Source organism: Oryctolagus cuniculus, chromosome 1 (assembly GCF_964237555.1).
Source record: "Oryctolagus cuniculus chromosome 1, mOryCun1.1, whole genome shotgun sequence".
NCBI lineage: Eukaryota > Metazoa > Chordata > Mammalia > Lagomorpha > Leporidae > Oryctolagus > Oryctolagus cuniculus.
The window spans coordinates 78,083,906-78,105,933 of NC_091432.1; the positions used below are offsets into that span (position 1 = coordinate 78,083,906).

Sequence of the window (22,028 nt, forward strand, 5' to 3'; positions counted from 1 at the left end):
TATAAACCTTGTTATAGAGTAGAAAGTCTGGACCCTAGAGATGAAATTATATAGTGTGGTCAGTTTCTTGCAATGTGAACACAGGCTCTGTGAAGTGCGATGAAAGTAGCATTGCCAAGTTTTATGGCTGAGAACCCAAGAGACAATTCAAGGCTGCATCACACTGGGATGAGACTGATTTCAAACATTCCTGATTTGTAACAATTTTGGCCAGAAATTACAGCTATCATAGGTATATATATTTACTCAAGAACCCATTTGTCACCCCAGAGCTTCAGAAACTACTTATCTCCCATGCAAACATCTGCCTTATATCCATCCATCAGTCAATTCAGCTTTAAGTCGGCATCAGTTGCATAACTATTATGTGCTAGGCTGTATGTTAGGCGCTCTTTCCATGGTAACTGTTGCTCCCCCATTCACGGAGGAACGACACAGGACCCTGCGCTGTTCTTTTGTCTGCTCGGCCCTCCCCGGGTTTGCTGCTGGTTCTTCCCGGGTTGGCTACCGTCCCTTCCACCTCCGTGGAGGGGCGGCTCCCCCTGCCACTTTCCCCACTTCCGCGGAGGAGCGGCACACTGCCGGCCGGCTCTCTTGGGGGCTGCTCAGGTGTTCCTTCAGATAGATGTTCCTGGTGCATGTTGTCTCTCTCCTCCTTTATAGTCCTCTTCCACCAATCCCAACTCTGCTACCCACACGCCGAGCATGCTGCTCTCCTCCAATCAGGAGCAGGATCAGCTCCTGCAGCTTGTCAAACTGATGAGGCAGCGGCGTAGAGGTTGTTTGGTCTCTTTCTCTCAGCGCCATATTGTGGGAAAGCAGATGCATAGAATAAGTCTTAATTCCAGTAACTTAGTCTAGTCTCAGTTGCTCCCCACAGTAACGCTGCTTCCACAACAGAAGAGAAACTTTTTCTGAGGGCAGGCATTTGGCCTAGTGGTTAAGGAACTGGTTAGGATGCCTGAGTCCCCCAGTGCAGTGGCTGGGTTTGACTCCCAACTCCAGTTCATGACTCTTGCTAATGTGAACCCAGGGGGGTAACGGTGATGCCTCACGTGACTGTATTCCTGCCACTCACATGGAAGACCTGGATCGAGTTCCCAGTTTCTGGCGTCAGTCCCATGTCTGTTGTGGGCATCTGAGGAGTGAACCAGTGAATGGGAGCTCTCTCTGTCTCATGCCAAGGATCTTCTCTTACCACTTTCCATCCTCTAACAACACAACTATAATACATTTTCAAAGCTTACAGAAAGCAGCTTGATTTTGAAAGTCTCTTTGTCTTTGGAAATACCAGTTATTTTGCCTGGAAAACCTGTACCTGTCCTCTAAGAATCAATTCAGATGTCTCTTCTGCGAAGCCCTCAGTAACTTTCTCAGAGGAAAAATTCTGAAAAACTCCTCCATTCTTGTTGTCAGTACCATTTTTTGGTACTTGAGGTCCACCATAAATTCAAGAAGTTGGAAGCCGACAAAATAAACCACCTAGGTAATAGTGAAACCCTGAAGACAATGAATGATGGTTCAGAGCGAACATGAAACAAGCCTAAGATGACTGTACTTTGATTCAAAGAAAACATTTACAATTCTAGAAAAAGATGATTCAGGTACAAAGTACAGAAAAAGAATCTGAGAAGACAATGAGAACAAGTCCCATCCCAGCATTGCCCCAACTAGTAAAACTTACTGGAGGTAAGATCTGAAGAATTTCCATTTCTAATGACAAACCAGTCGCTAGTGTTGTAGGAGGATGCAACTGATGATGAAGGTGAACTCCATTAGCAAAACCATTCTTACCATGATGATATAACAGTCCACCTTAGCAGACCCACAAAGTAATGTGATGATTATAATCAGGCTTACTATGTACCTTAATAACAAGGAGCAAAAGTATTCTTCAATATACAGTATTGTTAGTATTCCAATCTATTTGACAGTTTTATATATCATTGAAAATCATTAAATAAGCATCTGGGGTCAATTTTCAGTGTCCCTATGTTTTTTACTCATCATGAGTCTTCTAGCAGGCTACTATCATCCCTGGGTACTGATCACAGCAAGACTATGAGTTGGCAGAGCAGGGGGAAAGATCTAGGAAGCTGATAATCATTAAGATGCATATGATGCAGCAGGTTAGACCACTGCCCGGGATGCCAGTATCCATATAGCATCAGTTCAAGTCCCAGCTGCTCCACTTTCTGATCCAGTTTCCCTCTGCTCTGCCAAATCAGAGTCATGCTGTGATCAGTACCTAGAGATGATAGCAGCCTGCTAGACAGACTCGTGATAAGTAAAATACATAGGGACAGTGAAAATTGGAGATGAATGATAATTGAAGTTAAGATAGTAATATGCAATGTAAGAAGGATAGACGCGTAAAGGATTAAATTTGGGAGCAATGATATATAAGGGCTGACCAACAGAAGAAGGAGCAAGATAAGAAAACTGAGAAGAGAGACACTGAGACTCATCAAGAGAATCAGGAGAATGGATTGTAATGGAAACAAAGAGAGGAAGGAATTCCAAAAAGCAGACAGTGTTTGGTGATATCAAATACCTAAAAAGAAAGCAAGGGAAACAATGAAAAGTATTCATCGGCCTTGGCAAAAAGATCACTGAAGACCTTTAGAATAACATCAAAGTGTAGAAGCATAAAAGCAAAAATAAGCAAATAGTACTAGATCAAATTAAAAAGCTTCTGCATAAGCAAAGGAAAGAATCAACAAAATGAAAAGACAAACTATGGAATGGAAGAAAAAGTCTGCAAATTATATATCTGATTAGCAATTACTGTCTAAGATCTATAAGGAAAAAAAACCTGATTTTAAAATGGACAAAGGATCTGAATAGACATTTCCTCAAAGAAGACATACAAGTAGTCCATGGGTATATGAGAGGTATTCAGTATCACTAACGCAAATCAAAATCACAATGAGATATTACTTTACACCTGTATTAAAATGGCTATTATCAAAAGAATAAGAAAAAAAGGTGTTGGTAAAAAAGTAGAGAAAAAGGAACTCTTGTATATTGCTGGTGAGACTATAAATTGGCATAGCCATTAAGGAAAACAGTAAGGAAGAGAGTCCTCAAAAAATTAAAAATAGAACTACAATATGATCTGGCAATCTCACTTCTGTTTATAAATCCAAAGGAAATATAATTAGTATCTCAAAAAAAGCTGCACTCCATATTCACTGCAGCATTACTGACAGTCGTCTAGATATGGAGGCAACCTAACTGTCCATTTATCAATGAATGGGCAAGGAAATTGTGAAATATATATATGTAATGGAATATTATATATGTGGAATATTACACAAAATGGAACATTATTTAGCCTACTCAGCCATATAAAAGGAAACATTGCAACAATATGGATGAAACTTAAGGGCATTATACTAAGTGAAATAAGTCTTACTTATATGTAGAATTACAAAATAACAAGCCCATAGAAACAGAGAGTGAAATGTAGATTGTGGGGGTAGGAGATACAGAGGGGATGAATAGGGGAAATGAAGAGATATTGGTCAAAGGGTAAAAACTTTCAGTTATAAGATGAGTAAGTTGTGGGGTTCTAATGTACAGCATGGATGGTGACTATAAAAGTACCATACTGTATATTTGAAATTTGTTGAGAGATCTTTAATGTTTTTACCACACACTCACAAAAAAGGTAACTAGGTAAAGTGATATACCTGGTAACCAACTTTATGGCAGTAATCATTTCATAACATTGATGTATATTAAGTCATCATATTGCATACCTTAAATTAATATAATTTTACTTTCAAAAGAAAGGTAACCGTGAGGAGATGATTATGTTAATTTACTTGACTTTAGTTAGATTCTACTATGTGTATGTCAGCAACACATCATATTGTATACCTAAAGACCGGGAAAATCTACTTAAATTGAGAAAAAGCACAGTAAAGTGTGTGGAGCATTGGCACTGAATTGTAATCAGTTAAAGTGTGAACCTAGGGGGATTCCAAGATGGTGGAATAAGGAACAATGTACTGCACTAGGCTAGGGATAAATAGTAAAAATAAAATAAAATAAAATAGTGTAGGACATATACCCTCAGGGGAGAATTAGAGAGAAAATCACATTAAAAAGTACAACAGGAAGAGGAATGCCATGAACTTGTGTGGATGGTACAGATATGCAGCATGAACACAAACAGAACACATGACTGCAGCTGCCAAGAGCTAGAACGGGCTACAGCTTGGAGATGGAGGTGAGACCAGACTGCAGGAACCCATGGTGATATAGCTGAAGGGAGAGCATGGCTGAGTCCAGACTGGAACCCTGGGGGCTAGCAGATACCTGTGGACCCAGTGGAAATAAAAGGGGCACATTTATCTTACCCCATCCTCCCCACAATAGTGTCTGCTGCCTGCCTGAGAAAGGGCGGGAGCCATTTTGGGCTTGGGTGGCCTCTGTGGAAGCCTTTCTGTGTTTGCAGAGCAACTGGCTGAGAAAGGACAATATCTTCTTGGCAGTGTTGGGAGCAGTGGTGGGGAGAGGGCAACATTTGGCCAGTGGCTTTTGTGTATGTGTGTGATCCAGAGATTCTAGTGGGAGGAAAAGTCCGTAGTCCTCACTGACCTTGAGCCTGACTGAGAGGACTGACAGGTGGCTGGGCACACGTGTAGGACGGAGAGGTGCCCCAGACTCCCAACATACCACAGCTCTAGGGCTCAAGCTACCTAGGCAGAGCTGACTCAAGGAACATCTACTTCTCTGTGTACTGGAGAGGCTGGCAGGGCAGAGCGGAACCTCTGCTCCCAGCAACTGTGGAAGCTTTGTGTGCTGAGATTGTGGGGACTCAGTGGCTACATGAGAGGGTGTAGGGTGTAGCTGGGTCTCTGGGCAATCACTGGGTTTGGTTTCACATACGTGGAGCTCTTTTGTTGTCTGGAGAGGGTCATTGCAGTGGTGTCCATGCTCAGAGTAAGGAGTGCACAGATCATTTCTGTGGTTCATAGAGTGCTGTGGATGAGTGTTGAACCTACTGGAGGCTAATACCCTGGCAGTGCTCAGTTTGTAGGAGAGGAGGTAAGGAGGTGATCACACCAAAAGAGGTGACCATTACACTGTTCTCTTAAGAGGAGAGCTACCACTCCCAACTTGGGTGTTACCCTGGATACTTGTCCCACACTAGAGCACTGAACAGAGCTCCCTGGCCACACCCAGCACACACCTTTTTTTTTTTTTTTTTTTTTTTTTTTTTTTTTTTTGGACAGACAGAGTTAGACAGTGAGAGAGAGAGAGACAGAGAGAAAGGTCTTCCTTTTCCATTGGTTCACCCCCAAAATGGCCGCTATGGCCGGAGCGCTGCACCAATCTGAAGCCAGGAGCCAGGTGCTTCCTCCTGGTCTCCCTTGCGGGTGCAGGGCCAAAGCACCTGGGCCATCCTCCACTGCCTTCCTGGCCCACAGCAGAGAGCTGGACTGGAAGAGTAGCAACCGGGACAGAATCCGGTACCCCAACCAGGACTAGAACCTGGAGTGCCGGTGCTGCAGGTGGAGGATTAGCCAAGTGAGCCGCAGCACCGGCCCAGCATACATCTCTTGGTATTCACTGAAAGTGCAGACATTCTACTAATCCACAGAGGCATAATTCAAAGATAAAAGCCATCAGAGGAAAAAATCACAATGCCTAAAAATAAACATAGAAATTCAAGAAACAAGAATAACAAAGACATATGATACCCCTCCCCAAAGGAACACAACATTTCAATATTAGAATGTGAAGATGAAGAGATTGATAAAATGCTGGAAATGAAATTCAAAAGATTAATCATGGAAGACCAAGTGTCTGCTAATAATAATTGATAGAATTAAAAAGCAGAGAATGATCCAACATGGGAAGCAGGACACAGCAGACTCATAGAATGGTAAATACCCTAAATAGCACTCTGGCCTCAGAATAAGCTCTTAAGGCATTCAGATATGGCTAAAAAGCCCATGAGAGCATTTCAGGCATGGAAAGCCAAGACACTGTGGCAAAAAATAACCTACATGAAAGAACTCTGTAAGTGAGATCCTGGTGGAAAGAAGGGGCCATTAAAGAAGGAGGTACCTTTCTCTGAATGGAGGAGAGAACTTCTATTTTGATTATGGCTTTGTCTAAATAATGTTGGAGTTTGTGGACACGAGAGGCTTCCATAGCCCTGGCAGCTCATGACAAGAGCCTCGGGTGATCACTGACATCATAAATAAGAGGGTTTTATGATGTTAAATCAACAACAGGAGTCACTGTGTACTTGTTCCCCATGTAGGACCTCTGCCCTTAATGTGTTGTATTATGAGAGTTAACAGTAAAATTAGTCTTCAAACAGTACATCATACCTTGTGTGTCTGTTTGGGTATAAACTATTGAAATATTTACTTAGTATAGAGTTGACCTTCTGTATATAAAGATAATTAAAAATGAATCTTAATGATGAATGGGATGGGAGAGGGAGTAGGAGGAGGGATGGTTTGGGGGTGGGAGGGCAGGTATGGGGGGAAGAACCATTATAATCCAAAAGTTGTACTTATGACATTTATATTTATTAAATAAAAGCTTTCTATTAAAAGTGAATAAATACACACAAACAAAAGATTAATCATAGGATTACTCAAAAGAAACCAGAAACAAATCCATGAACTAAAGAAAACCATACATGACATGAATGAAAAATTTTCCCATGAAATTGAGATTTTTTAAGATAAATCAAAATGAAATACTAGAAATGAAGAATTCAATAGATCAAATAAAAATGTGGTGGAAAGCCTTAACAACAGATTTGGTGAAGCAGAAGAAAGAACATCTGAGCTAGAAGATAAATCCTTGGAAATCTTTCAGTAAGATTAAAAAAAAAAAAGAAATTAGAAAACTCTAGAACAGTGTTAGAGAGTTATAGGATACTATCAAATGACCCCAAATACAGGTAATAGGAATTCCTGAAGCTGTGGAAAGAGGGAATGGACTAAAATGCCTACTTAGTGAAATAATTATAGAAAACATAATCAATTTGGAGAAAGAAAAGAATGTCCAAGTATAGGAAGCACATAGAACTCCTGATAAAAATGACCAGAAAAGATCTTCACCATAACACATTGTAGTCAAACTTTCAACAGTAAAACATAAAGAAAATATTCTAAGACATGCACAAGAGAAATGCCAGATTACTTTCAGAGGATCTCCAATTAGACTCAGAGCTAACTTCTCATCAGAAGCCCTACAAGGTTGGAGAGAACATAGTTCAAATCTTAAGAGATACAGTCCAAATCTTATGAGAAAAAACTGTCAACCCAGAATACTATATCATGCAAAGCTCTCATTTATGAATGAGGGTGAAATAAGGACATTCCATAAAAAACAGAAATTGAAAGAATTTGTCACCAATTGTCCAGGCTTACAGAAGATGCTTAAGGATGTGCTACACACAGAAACACAGAAAGATAGGTATCACTATGAAAGAATGCGAAGGCAGAAACTCTCCCAGTAAAAGTACAAAGAAAATGCAAAGTAAAAAATAGAATTATTTATGGAAAACTGACAGCGCCAACCTGTTACTTATTAATAGTTACCTTGAATGTAAATGGCCTCAATTCTCCAGTTAAAAGATACACACTGACTGAATGGATTAAAAAATAAGACCCATCTACTTGCTGCCTACAAGAAATATATCTCACCAACAAAGATACATGTAACTGAAAGTGAAAGGATGGAAAAAGACACTCTATGTTAACAGAAACCAAAAAGGGCAGATATAGCCATCTTAATATCAGACAAAATAGACTTTAACACAAAAACTGTTAAAAGAGACAAAGAGGGGCACTATGTAATGATGAAGGGATCAATTAAGCAGGAAGATGTGACTATGATAAATGTATACACACCCAATTACAGGGCACCAGTCTGTTTTAAAGAAATTTTAATGAATCTAAAGGGAGACATAGACTGCAACACAATAGTAATGGAGGACTTCAACACCCCTCTTTCATCAATGGACATATCTACTAAACATAAAATAAACAAAGAAACAACACAGCTAATTGACACTATGGACCAAATGAACCTACCATAATTACAGAAGTTTTCACCTCATGGTTACAGAATACACAGTCTTCTCATCAGTGCATGGAACTTTCTCTAGGATAGACCACATGCTAGGCCATAAAACAAGTCTCAGCAATTTCAAAAAAATCAAAATCATACCATGCATCTTCTCTAACCACAATGGAATGAAGCTGGAAATCAACAACTCAAGAATCTCTAGATTATATGCAAACACATGGAGACTGAGCAACATGCTCTTGAATGAACATTGGATCATAGAAGGAATCAAAATAGAAATCAAAAAATTTCTGGAAACAAATAAAGATGACAATATCTCATATCAAAACTTACGAGATACAGAAAAAGCAGTGTTAAGAGGGAAGTTTATAGCAATTGGTGCCTACATGAAAAAACTGGAAAGGTACCAAACAAATGAGCTATCAGTGCATTTCAAGAACCTAGAAAACAACAAAAATCCAAACCCCATATTAGTAGGAGGAAAGAAATAATTAAAATTAGAGAATAAATAAACAAAATTGAAACAAAAAATATAAAAGGTCACTGAAATTAAGAGCTATCTTTTAAAATAAATAAGCAAAATTTCAGCCAGATCCGCATGCCTTAAGGGCTGATTATGAGGCCAGAGTGCTGTTAGGACATTTGCCATTCCATGGGTCTGCTGTGTATCTCACTTCCCATGTTGGATCATTCTCTCCCTTTTTGATTCTATCAGCTAGTATTTGCAGACACTAGTCTTGTTTATGTGATCCCTTTGGTTCTTAGTCCTATCATTATGATCAATTGTGAACAGAAATTGATCACTGGGACTAGTGAGATGGCATTGGTACATGCCACCTCGATGGGATGGAATTCGAATCCCCTGGTATGTTTCTAACTATACTGTTTGAGGTAAGTCAGATCGAGCATGTCCCAAATTGCACATCTCTTCCCTCTCTTATTCCCACTCTTATATTTAACAGCGATCACTTTTCAGTTAAGTTTCAGCACTTAAGAAGAATTGTGTATTGATTACAGTATTCAACCAAAAGTATTAAGTAGAACAAACAAAAAAAATACTAAGAGGGATAACATATTAAGCTGCTCATCAACAGTCAGGGTGAGGGCTGATCAAGTCACTGTTTCTCATAGTGTTCATTTCACTTTAACAGGTTTCCTTTTTGGTGCTCAGTTAGTTGTCACCTATCAATGAGAACAAGTGGTATTTGTCCCTTTGGGATTGGCTTATTTCACTCAACATAATGTTTTCCAAATTCCTAACAGGGATCACTTTTCAGTTAAAATTTAAACACCTAAGAATAATTGTGTGTTAATTACAGAGTTCAACCAATGGTACTAGAACAAAAAAAAAATACTAAAATGGATAAAGTATTACATTGTACATCAACCATCAGGACAAGAGCTGATCAAGTCACTGTTTCTCATAGTGTCCATTTCACTTCAACAAGTTTCCCCTTTGGTGCTCAGTTAGTTGTCACCAATCAGGGAGAACATATGATATTTGTCCCTTTGGGACTGGCTTAATTCACTCAGCATGATGTTTTCCAAATTCCTCCATCTTGTTGCAAATAACTGGGTTTCATTATTTTTGACTGCTGTATAGTATTCAATAGAGTACATGTCCCATAATTTCTTTATCCAGTCTACTGTTGATGGGCATTTGGGTTGGTTCCAGGTCTTAGCTATTGTGAATTGAGCTTGCCTCATAATCAGCCCTTAAGGCATGCGGATCCAGCTGAAATGCCCATGAGACTATTTCAGGCGTGGAAAGCCAAGACACTCTGGGGGGGGGGGGGGGAAAACAACCTAAATGAAAGATCTCTGTGAGTGAGATCCCAGTGGAAAGAATGGGTCCTCAAAGAAGGAGGTACCTTCTCTGAAGGGAGGAGAGAACTTCCACTTTGACCATGGCCTTGTCTAAAAATGATCAGAGTCAGTGAACTCAGGGGGCTTCCATAGCCTTGGCAGCTCATGACAAGAGCCTAGGGTGATTACTGATGCCATAAACAAGAGTGTCAATTTGTTAAGTCAACAACAGGAGTCACTGTGCACTTACTCCTCATGTAGAATCTTTGTCCTTAGTGTGCTGTACATTGAGATTTAATGCTATAACTAGTACTCAAACAGTATTTTTCACTTTATGTTTCTGTGTGGGAGCAAACTGTTGAAATCTTTACTTAATGTATGCTAAACTGATCTTCTGTATATAAAGAGAATCAAAAATGAATCTTGATGTGAATGGAAGGGGAGAGGGAGTGGATAAGGGGAGGGTTGCGGGTTGGAGGGACGTTATGGGGGGGAAGCCATTGTAATCAATATTCTGTACTTTGGAAATTTATATTCATTAAATAAAAGTTAAAAAAAATAAATAAGCAAAATTTATATACCATTGGCCCAACTATCCAAAAAAATAGATGGAAAAGATCCATATCAATAGAATCAGAGATGAAAAAGGAAATGTAACAACAGATACCACAGATATAAAAAGAACCATCAGGAATTACTAAAAACAGCTGTATGCCAACACATAGGGAAACCAATAAGAAATGTACAGATTCCTGAACACATACAATCTATCAAACTTGAGTCATGAAGACATAGAAAACCTAAACAGATCAATAACCAAGGTGGAGACTGAATCAGAATAAATGTTCTCTGATCAAAGAAAAGCCCAGGACTGGATGGCTTTACTACTGAATTCTACCAGACATTTAAAGAACTAATTCCAATTGTTCTCCAGATATTCAAAACAACTGAAAGGGAAGGACTCCTTCCAGACACCTTCTAGGAAGCCTGCAATACCTTAATCCCTAAGCCAGAAAAAGATAACAGAGAAAGAGAACTATAAACCAATATCCCTGATGAACATAGATGCAAAAATCCTCAACAAAATGTTAGCTAATTGAATCTAACAACACATCAGAAAGATCATTCACCTGGATCAAGTGGGAATGTTTCCCTGGTAAGCAGGGATGGTTCAACATTTGCAAATCAATCAATGTGATACATCACATTAAAAAACCTGAAGAACAAAAACCATATGATTCTCTTAATAGATACAGATAAAGCATTTTATAAAATACAACATCCTTTCATGATGAAAACCTTAAGCAAATTGGGAATAGAAGGAAAATTCCTCAGCACAATCAAGGTGATTCATGACCAACCCATGTATGGAATCCTACTGAATGGGGGAAAAGCTGGAAGCATTTTCCCTAAGATCTGGAACCAGACAAGGATGGCCCACTCTCTTCATTGCTATTCAATATAGACTTGGAAGTTTTAGCCAGAGTTATTAGGCAAGAAAAAGAAATCTAAGGATAGAAACTGGAAAGGAGGAATTCAAAACTATCTCTATTTTCAGATGACATGATTCTACATATAGGGGATCCAAACGACTCCACTAAGAGACTACTGGAACTCATAAAAGCAGCAGGATATAAAATCAACAAACAAAAATCAACAGCCTTTGCCTATACAGACAACACCACAGCTGAGATAGAACGTTTAAGAACAATCCCATTGACAATAGCTACAAAAAAAAATTGGAATAAATTCAACCAAAGATGTCAAAGATCTTTACAATGAAAATTACAAAACATTAAAGAAAGAAATACAAGAACACTAAAAAGTGGAAAAATCTTCCATGTCATGGATTAGAATAATCAATACCATCAAAATGTCCATACTACTAAAAGCAATTTACATATTCAATACGATACCAATCAAAATAGCAAGGATATTCTTCTCAGATATAGAAAAATGATGCTAAAATTCACATGGAAACACAAGAGACCCTGAATAGCTAAAGCAATCTTATACAACAAAAACAAAGCTGTAGGCATCACAATACCAGATTTCAAGACATACTACAGGGTAGGTGTAATCCAAACAGCCTGCTACAGGCACAAAAACAGAAGTATAATGTTGCTCCCCCTCTTTGTGGAGGAACGACACAGGACCCTGCGCTGTTCTTCTGTCTGCTCGGCCCTTCCCGGGTTTGCTGCTGGTTCTTCCCAGGTTGGCTACCGACCCTTCCACCTCCGTGGAAGGGCGGCTCCCCCTGCCACTTTCCCCACTTCCGTGGGGGAGCGGCACACTGCCGGCCGGCTCTCTCGGGGGCTGCTCAGATGTTCCTTCAGATAGATGTTCCTGGTGCATGTTGTCTCTCTCCTCCTTTATAGTCCTCTTCCACCAATCCCAACTCTGCTACCCACACGCCGAGTACGCTGCTCTCCTCCAATCAGGAGCAGGTCCTACAGTTTATTGGTTGAACTGAAGGCAGCTGTGTAGAAGCTGTTTGCTCCTCTCTCAGCGCCATATTGTGGGAGAGCAGATGCATAGAATAAGTCTTAATTCCAGTAACAGTCTAGTCCGAGTTGCTCCCAGTTGCTCCCCACAGTATAGACCAATGGAACAGACTAAAAAATCCAGAAATCAATCCATACATCTCTAAGCAACTTATCTTCAACAAAGGAACTAAAATCAATTCCTGGAGCAAGGACAGTCTCTTCAACAAATGGTGCTGGGAACAATGGATCTCTGTGTGCAGAAGTATAAAAGTAGACCCCTACCTTACAACTTACACAAAAATCCAGTCAATATGGATCAAAGACCTAAATCTACAACCTGATGCAATCAAATTATTAGAGAACATTGGGGAAACTCTACACGACATTGGCAACTGTTACAAAAAATGATACTGGTGTCCCACAGGTAGAGGCTTAACCTGCTATGCCTCAATGCTGGCCCCAAATTCTCAACGCTTCTACAAAGTAGACTTCCTTAAGTCTCTTGATCTCATGGAGCACTCATCACAAGCTGGCCACGTGCCACATGCTCTGACGGTACAAAGCTGCTGTTATTGGTAATAATAAAGAAGATGAAACAAATATAACTCAAGTCACCACACTGGATTCCAAATTTAATCAGATTTGTTGGATTAGCTACTTCATATGACTTCACTAGTGGAAAGTCTAATATCTTTCTTACCTGGATTGTTTAATAACTCAAAAAATTTCCTCAAAGGGTTATGTCCCAATTCTAAAAGCTGGGTTCAGGGGAAACCAGTGAGTTAATCAACCCAACTGTTTCATTGTTTAGTTATAGTCATACCAGTTCTTTGCTGTGTCTTGAGTCAACTGGGCTTGTCTCCTGCTAAAGTGATCCTGATGCTGGTCCAGAACCTGTCTCAGTTGCCGGGTGCCTTAAGTTGTGCCTTCAAGGTCGAAATCCTCATTTTGTTTATTTATTATTATTTTTTTTGACAGGCAGAGTGGACAGTGAGAGAGAGAGAGAGACAGAGAGAACGGTCTTCCTTGTCTGTTGGTTCACCCCCCAGTGGCCGCTGCGGCCGGCACACCGCGCTGATCCGAAGCCAGGAGCCAGGTGCTTCTCCTGGTGTCCCATGCGGGTGCAGGGCCCCAGGACTTGGGCCATCCTCCACTGCACTCCTGGGCCACAGAAGAGAGCTGGACTGGAAGAGGGGCAACTGGGGCAGAATCCGGTGTCCCGACCAGGACTAGAACCCGGTGTTCTGGTGCTGCAAGGCGGAGGATTAGCCTATTGAGCTGTGGTGCCGGCCAAGATCCTCATTTTGAAAGAAGCAACTTGTTGGAGCTGGCACTGTGCCATAGGGGGTAAAGCTGCTGCCTGAAGTGCCATCATCCCATATGGGCACCGGTTTGAGTCCCGGCTGCTCTGCTTCCGATCCAGCTCTCTGCTATGGCCTGGGAAAGCAGTGGAAGTTGGCCCAAGTCCTGGGTCCCCTGAACCCACGAGAGACCTGAAAGAAGCTTCAGGCCCCTGGCTTCTGATTGGCGCAGTTCCGGCCATTACAGCCATTTGGGAAGTGTACCAATAGATGGAAGACCTCTCTCTCTCTCTTTCTCTTCCTCTGCCTTTCAGATCAATCAATCAATATTAAAAAAAAAAAAAAACAACAATGTGTTAAGAGTTGGACTCTAAGTATATAAGTTTGATATCTGGAAAATGAAATGTATCTTGACCTAATTATTTGGTTTCTTACAGCAACCTCTTCACTACATTAAGATTTAATGTTAGTCTCTTAGTTTTTATAGCATACTGATATTAAAAATCCATTTGAAGAAAAAGAAAGTTGAGATCCTCAGCACACACAGTACACACTCAGTGTGTTCCACAATTATTTCCCAAAGGCATCCAGCTTCAGATAGAAAGCATTGCTGGGTGTAGTGCTGGCAGGCAGATCTCTCCTCTGGCAAGTGTCTCTCTAGGGCTATTGTCCTTCTTTCATGCTAATAGATTTCAGTGGGTACCATCCAATCCACTGGGGTCCAAAAATCTAGAACCTTAAAGAGAAAAGGCTAAACTCTCCTTTCTTTTTCTCTTCCCATGGCTGCCTCCTTGCACAGCTCCAAGCAGACCATCCACATTATGCTCTTGGAATATGTCCATCCCAACAGACTACAACATGAATTGTGCCCTTTAAGCCTGAGCAACTCAGCACTGACTCATGTACCTAACTCTCAACTCCAGCTTTCTAGATAAGGAGAATGGGAAAGAACAGATATTTCAAGACTAAGCCATGGTATTATTTCCTTCTTCCAAGCAGTCTCTTGTACTTGCATAATTCACCCAAGTAATTCTTGTGAAATAAAGATCTGCTTTAATAAGGGTTTCTGAAGCTTTCATTTTTGTAAAATAAAATATATTTTCTGCTTCTCCAGGCACCCTATTAACAAATATTAGCTACATTTATTTAGCAGACATGGTATTAGTATTAGATATACATTATCTCATCTCTCTTGCAGAATTCTAATGAGTATAGCTAAAAGGTACAGAATTTATAGTACAAAGTAGAATGTGATAAAGTTTACATGAGTGAGGTAAGTGCAAAGTACCAAGGGAGCTCCGAGGAGGGAGAGATTACTCTTACAAAGAGAAACTATTTAATCAATATTTAACACATAATTATTGTGTGCCCTTTACACCCTGGTCTCAAGAAGCTCACAGGTCATAGAAACATACACTCTTGACAGTGCAGTGCCATTTGATGACTGCAATGAGGCCATTAGAGCAGCCTCCTTAGAAGAGGTGGCACATGAACTACAAGCACGGATGGTTTGAGGGGCTTATGAACAGACCAGTATGGGGATCTCTAAAATCCCAGGGTTACACCTGGATCTCATTACACCAGCCCCATCCTCTGGAAGACAGACAGAAACAAGGACTTGTTAATTTCCCCATTCATTTTTCCTCCGAGGCCCTAATTTTGAAGGCTCTAATGGTAACCAGTCTTTCCCTCTGTGGAACTGGCTTTTCTCCCACTGCAGATTGCACAGCACTTTTCCTTACTTAACTCCATTCAGTCTGTGACCTCCTCTCCAATTTACCAATTCTGATTCACATGCTCCATCTTTCTCCCACAGAGAAGAAACAGCCAACTTTTGGACTTCCAAACCTCCTGGAAAGAGGCCAAGCTTCCATAAAATCAAGAATATTATTGTGCGAATTAAAATGTTCACATGGTATCAACCATGCATTTACTCCAACATTTATTTTGGAAAATATTACATTTGGAAAATGGGACGCATTCCAGAGCTTTCTTTTACCTTGAAATATCAGTAGACACAAGGGTATTTTGAGATCATTTCTTGTCCAAAAGTTAGCAAGTGATCTGTTCAATTAGATACATAAAATTGCCTTAAATAACATTAGTTAAGGACTTTGGGGCTAAAAAAATTCCTATAGAGCAGTTGTTGAGAAATTTGGGACAAAGGGCTGCAATTCTAACTCACTGATGCAAAATTTCAAAATGCCTTTGAGTTAAATCCCAGTTGGCTCTTATTGTTCATTTCTCTTGCAATCACTGATGATTAGACCTTGCTCAGTTGCACTTTTTCCAAGATCTTACATTCTTCAAACTCCATCTCTCCAACTGCAAGAGACAAAGAGGTCTGGAGCTCTTTACAGAGCTATACCTAAACCCTAAAGTTCCAGGCACTCAGGGGCCCAAGGAGCCCACATATTTCTTTTGTATTCTCAGGTAGTCTTTTGTACTCTGGTTTTGTAATGATAAAGCCACAAGGAGAGAGGGCTGTGGAGACAGATGTATCAGGAGGATCTTATTGCTACACCGTTTTCTTCAATGCAGTTAATTTCCAGTGCCTATGATAGATTTATAGCAGCTACAATACTAGTGAGACTAGAAAGCCTTGAGAAAAAAAAGACTAGAATGATGAAAAAGTTGCATGTAGTCCTTCTGTGTGTTCTTTCAGGCTTTGACTTTTTTTTTAAGATTTATTTTACTTATTTGAAAGGCAGAGTTGCAGGAGGGTAGGGGGACAGAGAGAAAGAGAGAGAGAGAGAGATTTTCCATTCATGGGTTCACTCTCCAAATGGCCACAATGGCTGGGGCAAGGTCAGGTTGAAGCCAGGAGCCAGGAGCTTCGTCAGTGTCTCCATATGGGTGCAGGGGCCCAAGCACTTGGGCCATACTCTGCTATTTTTCCCAGACATATTAGCAGGGGACTGGACTGGAAATAGAGCAGTCCAGATTTGAACTGGTACCCACATGTACTTAACCCTTGAGCCACAGCATTGGCCCCAAGGCTTTGGATTTCTTTTCAAAAAATATTTACTTATTTATTTATTTGAAAGATGAGCAACAGAGAGAGAGGGAAAGATGGAGAGAAAGATGTCTTACATCTGCTGGTTCACCCCCAAATGGCCACAATGGCCTGGGCTGGGCCAGGCTGAAACCAAGAGCCTGGAACTCCATCTGGGTCTCCCACAAACGTGGCAGGGGAACAACCACCTGGTCAGACTTTGAAATTTGAAAGACTGAAACTCAACACTGATCATAATCTAATCTATAAGACAGAAGGCCCAGTATATGCAAGTTCATGCACACACATAGAATCAAGGTAAAACGTCATGTTAAAAATAGCAAGTTTAACGATGCATCCTAAGTTCAATTTTGGGGGAAAATGTAAATAAACTTACACATAATTGATTACATATGCTTAGAAAAATGATGAGGAATACAGAAGAAGTTATAACTGCTGCTATTTTGGGGTGATAGAATTAACAGGGATTTTGGCTGTCTACATTGTAGATAATAGTAATTGAACTAAAATATACTATTATTAAAATTTTAATAATATTATCATGAATCCTTTTCTAACAAACTAATTGGCTTAGAAGTATCAAGCCCTTGTTTACTTGCTATTGTCCTCAAAAGATTTTCTGGATATTCTTTATAGACCAACACTTAACTTCACACTGACCTGAACAGCTAATTTACACCCCAACCAAACAGATAATGTTTGTGGGAGGTTCTCAGGTTTAGTATTTTCAGCTTTTTTTTTTTTTTCTTAAGATTTATTTTGGTTTGAGGCCTGTTTCTGATGCAGCCTCAGGCAGGATTTCTGGTCTTCCAATCTGAGCTGATCTCTCAGCTGGAGCAGGGACAAGGAGCCATGGGTCCTTGTCTGCAAGGGAGCAGAGAGGACAGAGACTCCAAGGAGCCCCAGACAGATTCTACGAACAGGACTGGCTGTGGGCAGGCCTACGCGGACACAATCACGCTAAGATGAGAGTGCCACTTAACGATGGTCAGAACCCTCCCCCAGGGATTGCCTCCTGCTCTGCAATTCTGATGTCTTGGTCAGAGGGGCCTCTGTGCAGCCTTGTGCTCAGAGTGAGGAGCTTCCTCAGCCAGAAACACTGTTTGAGCAAGGGGTCTGAGAGTCCTGAGACGCTCATCACATATGCTGCCCAGGGGTGTAAGGAGCTGGGGGTGGGCAGTGGTCTGGATTATCAGCCTGACAGTCAGAGAGAGAGAGAGAGAGATAGAGAGTGAGCGATCGAGCAGAAGGGACATCCCAGACCTGTGATGCATGCAGCAGAGGATTCAGATCCACTCAGACGGTGCTGTGCCCTGGCAAGTTAAGATGCAGAAGAAACCTAATGACGTCAGCAGTGCCAGAAGTTCTCTGCTTGCCTGCAGGGGGAACATCCAAGTAACTACTGCAGAGAGAAGCTATATGAATGTGAGGAGTGGGGAAGGTCTTCAGGCTGTGCTCGCAGCTTCATCAGCATCAGAAAATCCACACGGGAGAGAAGCCGTTTAAATGTTTTGAGTGTGGAAAAGCATTCTGGCTGAGCTCAAAACTTATTCAGAATCAAAGAATTCATACAGGAGAGAAACCCTACAGGTTTGAGAAATAGGAAAAAACCTTTGGTCAGAGCTCAAGCCTCATTTACCATCAGAAGATCCACATAGGAGAGAGACCCTATGGTTGTCTTGAGTGTGGAAAATCCTTTAGTCAGCACAGTTGGTCAGACACCAGTGGACTCAAACCAAGGAGTGTGGGAAGGCCTTTAGCCCAAGCTCAGCTCTAGCTCAGCATCAGAGGATGCTTGGGAGGAAAATCTCAAATCCCAAGAACCTCCAATAGTCCAAGCCCAGTTGCACACCAGAGAATTCACTCTGCAGAGAAGCCGTTTAAGTGTAATGCGTGTGGGGAAGCTATTAGATGCATCTTTCACCTTAGCATCAGCTGATCCACACTAGAGAGAAACCTTTAAATGCAACAAGTGTATAAAAGCATTTGGTTGTAGCTCACGGTTTATTTGCCGCCTGAGAACTTGTACTGGGCAAAAGCCATTTAAGTGCAATGGGTGTAGAAAAGGCTCACATCTTATTCAGGGCTCACATCTTTTTTTTTTTTTTTCTTTTCAACTTTTATTTAATAAATATAAATTTCCAAAGTACAACTTTTTTTAAACTTTTATTTAATGAATATAAATTTCCAAAGTACAGCTTATGGATTACAATGGCTTCCCCCCCATAACGTCCCTCCCACCTGCAACCCTCCCCTTTCCCACTCCCTCTCCCCTTCCATTCACATCAAGATTCATTTTCAATTCTCTTTATATACAGAAGATCAGTTTAGCATACATTAAGTAAAGATTTCAACAGTTTGCTCCCACACAGAAACATAAAGTGAAAAATACTGTCCAAAGTACAACTTTTGAATTATAGCAGCTTCCCCCCCATAACCTCCTTCCCACCCGCAATCATCCCATCCCCCACTCCCTCTCCCATCCCATTCTTCATCATAATTCACTTTCAATTATCTTTATATACAGAAGATCAACCTAGCATATACTAAGTAAAGATTTCAACAGTTTGCACCCACACAAACACACAAAGTATAGAGTACTGTTTGAGTAGTAGTTTCACCGTTAATTCACAACACATTAAGGGCAGAGATCCTACATTAGGAGTAAGTGTACAGTGACTCCTGTTGTTGATTTAACAATTGACACTCTTATTTATGATGTCAGTAATCACCCGAGGCTCTTGCCATGAGCTGCCATGGCTATGGAAGCCTCTTGAGTTCACCAACTCTAATTTTATTTAGACAAGGCCATATTCAAAGTGGAAGTTCTCTCCTCCCTTCAGAGAAAGGTACTGCCTTCTTTGGTGGCCCGTTCTTTTCTCTGGGATCTCACTCACAGAGATCTTTCATTTAGGTAATTTTTTTTTTTTTTTTTTTTTTTTTGCCACAATGTCTTGGCTTTCCACCAGGGCTCACATCTTACTCAGCATCAGCAAACCCACACTGGAGAGAAACCTTGTGTTTGTAATGACTGGAAAAGCCTTCAGCCTGAGCTCTAGCCTTATTTACCATCACAGAATCTGCAATGCCTGGAAAAGCCTTCAGTTTAAGCACACAACTTACAATACACCAAAGGGTTCACACTGGAGAGAGACCCTATAAATGGAATGAATGTGGAAAAAACCGTTAGAATTCTACCCTTTTCCAAAAAGCAGATTGTTCATGTGGGAGTGAACCCCTTTGAGTGCAGTGAGTGAGCTTCAGCTGGAGCTCCTCTCTTATTAAACACCAGAGAATACACACACATGGTACCATGAATATGGGAACACCCTGGAAAGTTCCGCATTTGTGAGCCCTAAGAAAGTTAACTCTGTAAAGAAACTGCATCAGTGTGATGAATGCAAGAAAATATTCAGGTGGAGCTCACACCTAATTATATATCAGAGAATCCACACTGGGGAGAAGACTAACAAATCCAATGATGGTGGCAAAGCTTTTCATTGGAGCTCAAATTCAGCATCTAAAAATTCATGTGGGATAAACCATTTACCTATATAAATGTGAAAAAGTCTTTGACCTTAACTTACTGTTTTATATAGAATCATGTGTACTGACAATTTAGAATGTCAGGAACAATTCAGAATTGCACTGTTGAGAAAGAGTATTGAACTTCAAAAAAAAAATTATTTTATTTACTTGAAAGGGGGAGGGAGAGAAATATCTTTATTGACTTGTTCACTCCCGAAACAGCAGCAATGGCCAGGGCTGAGCCAGGCTTTCAAAGCCAAGAGATTGGAACTCCACCTGGGTCTCCCACATGGAAGGTAGGGGGCCCAAACACTTGGGACATCTGCTGCTGCCTTCCCAGGCACACTAGCAGGAAGCTGAGTCAAAAGTGGTGTAGCTGGGACTTGAACTGACACTCATATGGGATGCCAGTGTCACAGGCAGTGGCTTAACTCAGCCACAAAGCCAAACTCTCATGTTTAGTTTAATAAAGATTCTAGTGTTCATACTTGTGTATACCTTAAACAAGCATATATACCTTAAACAAGTAGTTCCTTCTGATTCAAATTCCTTTCTTTCTTTTCTCCTGATAAACTCCTATTAATTTTTCTAATACCTGGGTCAACCACTATCTTTACCCAATTCCTGGTATAAAATTAAAAACTTTTACTCTATTCCGGTAGCACTTGCAACATACCTCTTTGAGTTTGATGAGGAGTGTACCTTGGTGGGAAGGTGATGCTGCATGGGAGCCTGAGTACAGTGAGAGGCGTACATATGGGGGGTGATGCATTGTGGTCTAGACCCGAACGTCAGGTCCTAAATGGGGTAAGAAGTATATTCTCATGGGGATGAGGTGAGCCCAAGCAAAATAAGAGGTCTCTCTGGATAACAATTTCCTGCTTTAATGGAGTGTTAGGGCCCTGGAGGAGTGAGAACAGTATCTGCCTGGGTGTTGGGGACCAGGTGAGAGATTAGTAAATCAGTAAATTGATTGATAGGAGGTCTCTTATTGTCAGAGAGTCACAAATATGGGATAGAAGAAAAGTAGGGTGAAATGATGTTGAATTGGAATGGGAGACTCTTGGTGCTTTCAATATAGAAATAGATATAGACATAAATATGGATATAAATATATTTATATATGTATATACAAATGCATATGTAGTTCTGTCCATTTGAAGGGCTAGAAACAGTAATACCCCAGTAGCAAGGGGGGCATACCTTGCATCTTGATATTACTTGTCACTCAAAGAAACCATATTTCTTTTTTTTTAACTTTTATTCAATGAATATAAATTTCCAAAGTACAGCTTATGGATTACAATGGCTTACCCCCAAAACGTCCCTCCCACCCACAACCCTCCCCTTTCCCACTCCCTCTCCCCTTCCATTCACATCAAGATTCATTTTCGTTTCTCTTTGTATACAGAAGATCAGTTTAGCATACATTAAGTAAAGATTTCAACAGTTTGCTCCCACACAGAAACATAAAGTGAAAAATACTGTTTGAGTACTAGTTATAGCATTAAATCTCAATGTACAGCACACTAAGGACAAAGATCCTACATGAGGAGTAAGTGAACAGTGACTCCTGTTGTTGACTTAACAAATTGACACTCTTGTTTATGGCATCAGTAATCACCCTAGGCTCTTGTCATGAAGCTGCCATGGCTATGGAAGCCCCCTGAGTTCACCGACTCTGATAATTTTTAGACAAGGCCATGGTCAAAGTGGAAATTCTCTCCTCCCTTCAGAGAAAGGTACCTCCTTCTTTGATGACCCGTTCTTTCCACTGGGATCTCACTCGCGGAGATCTTTCATTTAGGTTTTTTTTTTTTT

General features: G+C 40.7%; 1 long non-coding RNA gene and 1 pseudogene across 8 annotated transcripts in view; one reads left to right on the forward strand and one right to left on the reverse strand.

Annotated features, from left to right (window-relative positions):
• LOC103349764 (uncharacterized) overlaps nucleotides 1–22,028 on the reverse strand; it is a 75,268-nt gene that overhangs the window by 32,441 nt on the left and 20,799 nt on the right. The gene's annotated exons all lie outside the window — the stretch shown is intronic.
• Nucleotides 17,645–20,220, forward strand: LOC138846050 (zinc finger protein 7-like; annotated as a pseudogene).